The sequence below is a fragment of the Thunnus thynnus genome, chromosome 12 (assembly GCF_963924715.1).
Source record: "Thunnus thynnus chromosome 12, fThuThy2.1, whole genome shotgun sequence".
NCBI lineage: Eukaryota > Metazoa > Chordata > Actinopteri > Scombriformes > Scombridae > Thunnus > Thunnus thynnus.
Window position 1 is genome coordinate 15,850,323 of NC_089528.1, and position 8,398 is coordinate 15,858,720.

Below are 8,398 nucleotides of genomic sequence, written 5' to 3' on the forward strand. Positions count from 1 at the left end.
TCTCTCTCTCTCTCTCTCTCTCTCTCTTTCTCTCTCTCTCTCTCTCTCTCTCTCTCTCTCTCTCTCAGGTTGTCAGCTGGTACAATGCTCTCTCTTACTATCTCTTCACTCTGTCACTCTCTCTTGCTGAGCTGAGCCGCATGCTATCTCACCATCTCTTTTTTGCTGTTTCTCCATTGATTCGTCTGTCTTTCTCTCTTTATTGATCTATGTATCTGTGTCTCTGCTAGTGCAACCTCTAGTGGCTGGCTTCTCTCCATGCTGCTCATAGAGTCAGAAATCTAATTTTATATGAAGTGTCTGAAGCTGTGCTGTGAATTTGCCACTGGATTTGGGTAGGCACCAATGGTCTGCTAAACTAATCATTACAGCAACAGACTAGCATTGCAACTACTAGTTATTTTCATTATTGATTTAGCTTTTGATTATTTTCTCCATTAATCAATTAGTTGTTAGGTCCATAAAATAACAACCACTGTTTCCCACAGCTCATGGTGACATCCTCAAATGTCTTTTGAGGACATTCTGTGACAGAGGACTATTGAAACCAGAAAATATTAGCATTTCAGAAGCTGGAACCAGAGAATTTGGGCATTTTCCTCTTAAAAAATGACTCCAAATGATTTATAAACTATCAAAATAGTTGGCGATTAATTTAATAGTTGGAAACTAATCGATTAATCAACTAATCATTGCAGTTCTAACTGTTTAGTTTCAAAACTTTCAGAAAATACTGAATAATACCAATCACATTTTCCCTGAGCTCAAGCTAATGCTTGTTATGTCAAAACACGATATTAAATTCATAATAACACAAAACAGAGAAAAGCAGGAAATCCTCTAAATGAACAGCTTGAACCAGAAGATATTCTGATTCTCACTTGATGAACTTGATGACAACTAATCCATCATTAAAATTGTTAGTTATTAATAATAATGTATTATTAACAGCATCAGAAACTTTATTGAATTATCAAATAGCACAGTAAGTACAGTGCAATCATGGGGAAGCTTACAATTATTATTAGGCCTAACCATAAGACGCGAAATAGCATCAACGTCCAGTTCAACAAGAAGTTTCAACAAGATATCTCATAAACCACTTAAGATGTTCAAGATTTTCAATCAATAAGTTACTGATACTGAAGTGCAGTAAAAAGCAAGTGGACAAATCCGTAAGCTAACTGTGACGCATTTTATTGAAAACTTTGGAGTGAGCGGTGAGAAGTGGACAAAAATATTATTTGATTAATTGTTCGATTAAAAAGCGAGTGAGAAGTCAACATGGACTCCTCTCAACCAATAAAAGTTATCATATGAAGTTAATAATGAAGACTACTATATAATTACGTTGCGTTTTTCAGTAATATACCTTTATATAACCTTTATTGAATTAATGTTACTATAAAAGGCAGGAAGAAAACACGATTTTATAATAGATAAAATGGCTCCTGTTGCCTAGGTTACCACCCATTTAGTCCTAGTTCAGATAACATTAGCTACTTAATGAAGACTGTGGAGGAATGAGGATACAAACTTACCATAAGCCAGGTCAGAGGCCTTGAGGAAGAAAAAATGTCAATATCAGGCTGGTGAATCCTCAAAAAAAAAAAAAAAAAAAAAAAAAAAAAAAAAAAACAGAATTTACTCAGCTAATGTCCAGGTGAATTAAAGTCACGTCCAGCAGGATTGTTTCTGAAGTGCTGCTCGCATCTTTGTACTCAGTGCTGCCGCCTAGTGGCTGGAAGCTGGATTGCAACAACACGGATTTAACACTGATTTTACAGTAAGTTACCTAGGTCAATGCAAAAAATGCCAAATAGAAAACATCGTTTTAGTTGTTTTTTTTTAAATATAGTCAACAAATATGGCCAACATCTAATGGAAGGATTTTCAATAATGAATAATGAATATGTGTTCCAGTATAAGAAAATAATGTATATGTGTTACATCAACCAAGTTCCATTGTTCAGTTTCCACACATCTGCACACTGCATATATTATTATTATTATTATTATTATTATTATTATTATTGCTCTTTTTTCACATTCACTTTTACATGTTGAACTAAAACCACAGCACTGAACCAAACACATGTGATACATTACACGTTGTGCCACACACAATGTGCATTATAACTTTAATGCTGCAGTTGCCACACAGTTAGTTTAGAGTTAATATAATTCAATAATAATGGTTCGGTGACACCTCAGATCTCCCAGGACCCGCATGAGTTTGATGTATGAAGTGCTAGACAACAAGTGCAGAACAAATTTAATTATAATAATAGTATAATTATATATATAATCTTCTCACAGACCAAGTGTTACTTCGCTCTACTGATTATCTTCAATCACCACACCCAGCTCTATCAAAAGACTTCAATTAGTGCACTGAGAGGTTTAGACACTCCAAGGAAGTTACATAAACTTCTCTCTGTTGGCCTGTCAGCCTTTTCCCTCCAAACCGTGTTAGAGTGGTAAACCAAAAAGATGTCTAATCTAACTTGTAGTATGGTTGTTTCCCTCATATAACCTTATTTCATTTATTTCATATTTCATTGATTAGTATGAGTGTTTATTTGTTTTTTATTCTATTTGTATCAAATCCTATATTTATTAGCCTTGTTAATACATTGTTGGAACGGCCACAGATTGTTATATGTCCTATTGACTGGTTACCATGACAACAGAGATACAGCACACTACACTACCAAAGAAGTCTTGTGTAGCTTTAGTCTTGCCATGTAAGTTTGCCATGCAATTGCAATTGTTCTCTTTTTTTTCCACTAAGGCCAAACTTTTCTCATCTCTCTCGCCATGATAGAGCCGCTTGTTCCAGCCTTGACAAAGTGTATTTTCTTATCGGTGAAGTGTTTTTTTTTTTTGTTTGTTTGATGTTGACTCTACTGAACGACAACCACAGAGCTGTCTGGTTCTCAAGGAGCAGCTTCACTAACACAGCAGTGATTGTTTGAGAGGTATAGAAGATGAATCTAGCAGCAGTTCATGTACACAGTAAACACTGCTGTGCTCTTGATAATCAAAGATGCCATCCACACATGTTTTCAGACATATAAAAAATATTCTGACTAATAATTTGTGTCTAATACGGTTTTGCCACAAAAAAGTTTAATTAGCTAGTTAAAAAATCCTAGAATTACCTCTAGTCCTTCTCACTCATTAAAAAAAATCCTATGAATATGCAAATAATGTTCATTTCAAACATTTCACTGCTGCACACAAGATGTTTCCTGCGCAGATTTGGTAGTAGGCCTACTCCATTTGTGATGTAACAAATCATGCTTGTACATGCATGTCTTAAACTCAGATTTAAGATGAGCACATTCAGCAGGTGACTGTCATTAAGATCTGTTTGTTTTTTTTATTACACTGTGAATGCTGGAAAACAGAAAAGGTCTGTAAACTACCGGCCCATAGTACTAATGCAGACTACCACCATAGACACAACAGTTTATGCCTTGTTGATTGACTGACCAACTGAAAGGCTGTAAAAGAAATAATCTTTTTGAAGAATGGCTGAAAACTAAAACTCAAGCATTACTTTGCATCAATGAACGAAGATAGCTGCAGGTATTTGTAGCTGTAGAAGAAATAATCTCAAACAGAACAGCAAAAAAGCAGAAAAATATGGTTTTTAGTGGTGCTGATTTCTTTGTCACGTTATGATAAAGAAAAGACCCAAGAGGAATGCTGATGTTTTATTCTTAGCAAGTGACACACACACACACACACCTCAACTTCTCCTTACAATCTTCAAAACGACACAAGGAGTCAAAGCATATTCACACCACAGGAGACAAACCAAAAATACCTCGGGCTTTCCAACAAACAGGAAAGATAATAATTGTATGTGGGGAAAGAATAATGTGTGGGCAGAATGGTAAGAAGCTGGCCTAGATAGAGATCCATAGGGTGCCATTAGCCATGTATAGAAGAAGAACCTGATGCTAGCTGTCACAGCTGCTGAACAGAGTTTGTGGGAGATCACTTGCCGGCGTACGCAGGGTTCATCACAGTGAGTTAATTAGAAATGTTCAGCAAGAAATCCTTCAGATACCCGGATTTTTGAGAAAAGTCAAAAGAGTTTTTTTCTGTGTTATAACAATCACATGTACTTTCCACATTCACAGCTCCATTGTTTGAAGTAAAGAGGGGATCTTTATCTACAAGAAAGTCTGAATATATCTGAGTAAATGTAACCGCACTCATAAAAAGTGTCCTTGATATTTCTAAAGATTAAAATTATGTTCTTTAGTCTTATTTACCATGATGACAACACTAATGATCCGCAATGTTATGTAGCTTCCACACCAGTGGATTGTGACAAAAAATTACAGAATACAACCCACATGCAGAATTCAGTTAATTTATTTAATTATTCAATAAATATTTCACAGTTAGTCCATATTTAATCAGATCCTAGAAAGATGTTGATTTAGCAGATCTGCAGACCATCTTTGTTTGCAGTGTAAGTAGTCAGCAGAACTTCGGTATTCATAGATTTATCAGAATATCATGTGAACGTAGGAGACAAAGAGTAACTCCACAGCATCATCCACAATCACATTATAATGTGATGAAACAGCAACAACTGTCAGACATTTCAGCTAAAAAGTGCGGCTACAATGTAAGATTTTTACATTAGTAACAGCATGTCGCAACAAGAAAAAAAGGTCAGTGAAGTTAATCTGTGTTAAAAAAAAATTCAGACAAGAAGGTAATCCCATCACTTCCATTCAAAGCAGAATTAGAACTGGCTTTCACTCCAAAATTGATCATCTTTTAAAACATAAACTAACATAAGACAACACCTACATCACTAATGTCTTAAATCATAGGCCTGTACTTTCAGTCATCTTCAGCTGAGTTTCACAAAATGCTAATATTGAATCTCTTATTCAAAGTATATGACTATGTGTATGAATTCATTTTACAGCTGTGCGCAATATCTTTACTGATTGGATGTTCAATCGTGAAGTTGGATATAGCGTGTTGGTTTTTACAGTGGCTTTATTTCATGATGATTGGTAACTGATTCAGTGTGAGCCCCAAACAGCCTTATCCAAATATATCTGTGTATCATATGTGCACTTTCTAATATAACATTGTTTATAGTGAAGTTTAAGAGCTTTTAATGCCTTGGAATTCAAATGTGCCTGTGTGCACATAAACAGACAGACACTCATAAAGATAAAGACTCACCCAATCTCAGAAAACTGATCAGAGGATAAAACTTGCAGTAGTGCTGTAAAATAAATTGCAGTAGGCTATATTGTTTCTCTTTCTCAGGTCACAGCTGATGAGCATGCTTTCCAAATAGCAGCAGCAACGCTGTTTATTTTAAACAGCCATTTCCATGCGAAACACAAGTTGTACTGTTCAAGCCTCGCCACTGCTCCAATGGGTTTCCGATTTATTTATTTACCTTTTGCAATAAACATTAATCTAGGAATGAATACAATGGCAATGACATTTCCCATATTGTATGGCCATTCATTGCATCATTGTCATTTATGGGCCTGAGAAAGTGGACCATTTCATGAAAATGTGATGGTAAGCAATGATTTCAATCACATGTAGATAACCTCAGCCTGTTATTTCTGTGCCCTCAGCTGCTCCCAATATTCCTCTTCTTACTATGTTGTCAAACAAGGGTAAACATTCTTTATTTACACCACTGCATATCTTCCAGAGTAAAGCCCCAGGCAACACGGTTTGTATTTACTTGAGATTGGATGTGATGCTGAACTAAATAAGGCTTTTAATCCCCTTTTTATCAAAAACTTGGTTATCCTTAGCTCTGTAAGCCCTGTTTTGCTTTGCTGAAGTGGCTTTTAAGTGAAGAGTCAGCATACAGCCTAATGGTGAATGAATAATAACAAAAAACTATAGTCTGGAAAGTTATTTCCATTTCTAAACCACAATAGGATTAGGAAATAAAGAAGTAAAGAATGAAAGACAGGAGTAAAAAAAAGAAAGAAATACGGAAATAAGGAAGGAAAACAGGAATGAAATAAGAAAAGAAAGAAGGAAGTAAAAAATGAATTAAAGAAGGATGTAAAGAAAGAAGGAAAACAGGAAATAAATAAATAAAAAAGGAAGTAATTCAGGTAAAGAAAGAAGTACAGAAGGAAAGAATGAAGTAACAGAAAGTAAAGAAGAAAAGAATGGAAAAAAGGAAAGAAAGACAGAAGGAAAGAAGGAAGTAAATGGTAAGGAAGTAAAAGAGGAAGTACAGAAGGAAGGAAGTAAAGAAAGAAAGAAACAAAGAAGGAATGAAGGAAGTAAATAAGGAAGTAAAAGAGATACTAAAGAAGAAAGTAAAGAAGTAGAGAAGGAAGGAAAGAAGGAAAGAAAAAAATGCCATAAATACAAAACAAAGGACGCTCACTGACACATATGAGGGTTTTGACGCTTTAAAATCCATATTGCCAACATTGGCATTCATGCGCGCTTGTTTATGAGAGAACCACTGTTTAGAAATCAAAGCAAACAAGAAACCAATTAAACAAATACTTGAATAACAACATACTAAATAAAGCAAATGCATTAATCAGCAAGTGGACCCTCAGTTTAGATGATAAATACATGTTACAAACCAAATATTAAACTAAACAAATGAATAAAAGTGCTTTCGCCAATTGGTGAGGCAGTGAGTGAAGCTCCCTGCACTCCCACACATTGAAAGGAATCAATCAATCAGTTCAATCCAAATATTATAAGATTTACTTTGCCTGGTATTCTACCTATGCTCATCTCTAGTGTGCTCAAACACTTGTAAATAGTCTGGTGCCTGACATTTAATACACACAAATTGCTACAAATATTTAATCCTAATAGCAATGTTTAACTTTTACAATGATTTGAAATACTTAAATGGGTTCTTTTATTGTCAACAAAGATTTAACGCATTGTCTGGGTGGATGCAGAGGCACTGAGGTGATGATTTGATGGAAGTTGTAATGACCCATACAGTTTTTATAACCTTCATTTACAGTAAAGGACAGACCAATGATGAAGCCTGACAGATGAGGTGGGAATCAGTTCATATGTACAACTTCAGTGCTGCGGATTAGAACACTTTCAGAAGAAATTTTTTAGAAATGGGAACACGGTCTTAACATCTGTCACGGGAGTGTAATTGCCAAGGGAAAACATCCAGCCTTTTCTAAATGAAAGAGGAAACATTCTTTCTTTACTTAATTAAACATGAAAACGTTCCGTCTTTCTTCTAATTAAAGATCTACTGAGCTGGCCAACTGCAGTAATCTCAGGTGTCTGAACGTCTCTCCACACTTCATTTCACTTCTTTTCAGCACCTCGCCAGCGCCAGGAGAGTGGTCTGTCACTGACTATTTGTCACAAACAAAGGGGGGGAACAACTTAACTGAGGTACTTTGATGTTGGTGCTATATATTTTTAGTCAAGAAAAGTAACACAGAAGGCTACAAAAAGTGACTGTAGATGGACAGGTATGGCGAGATAACAGTTGAAGTGAGGTCAGGTGACAAGTGAGAGCAGTCAGACTAGCATATTTGACAACTGACAGGAAAAAAAATGGTACATTATGTCAAATTTGCCATTTGCTATACTAATAATAATACTAACAGTCAGCAGACTGCTTTAAAGTCTATATGTACAAAAGGCTAATATCTACTGAAAATATAGTTTAAATAAAGCTTTACTCGCAGTATTTGATGTTAACAAATTGTTTATAACACACTACAATGTGCATGTGTATGTTACATACTACAAGTATGTATTAATGCATTTGCCAATAATTATAACTTCTAAGCAATTAATAAATGACTGATATCAATATAACTGGGTGTGATCAATTAATGACGTGAATTCACACATGAACAAATCTTAAGTGTGTCATAAAGCATTTATTAACTGTTAATACACATCTATTTATTCACAGGCAGGTTTAACAACTGTTTATAAATGAAGACATGTTGAGCTTAAAGGTTCAGTTTAGTCCAGCAAAAAATTATTAACTCAAGGTGCACTTACTGGATTTCTCAGCCCCATGTCGTGGCCTTCATCAGCGGATGGAGTTTACAGTTGTCACTGACATGGACAAGTAAAGATTTGTAAGTAAATAAACACCTCATTAATAAATATAATGGAAATATGATAATAAGTATTCTATTGATAAATGAATCAATTACCATATAAAATATGATATTAAGACTTATTTTATACATTTACACCTGTGTTATATTTTATCATTATTTATCATTAATTAACCGTTGTGTTGGATGTGATTGTTGTAAATTATTGTGTTTTTATCTAACTTTGTGACACCTACAGTATTTTACATGACCATTTTGCTCAGGTCTCCCCTGTAAAAGAGATAACGTATCTCAAG

The 8,398-nt window shown here is 34.9% G+C and overlaps 1 protein-coding gene across 6 annotated transcripts in view; it reads right to left on the minus strand.

The window, feature by feature from the left end:
* tnr (tenascin R (restrictin, janusin)) overlaps positions 1-1,672 on the minus strand; it is a 188,583-nt gene extending 186,911 nt beyond the window's left edge. For all 6 annotated transcript variants that reach the window (XM_067605816.1, XM_067605818.1, XM_067605819.1 and 3 more), the window contains exon 1: positions 1,542-1,672. The gene's annotated coding sequence lies outside the window, so the exon portion shown is untranslated. The remainder of the gene's footprint in view (positions 1-1,541) is intronic.
* Positions 1,673-8,398: the final 6,726 nt, after the last annotated feature.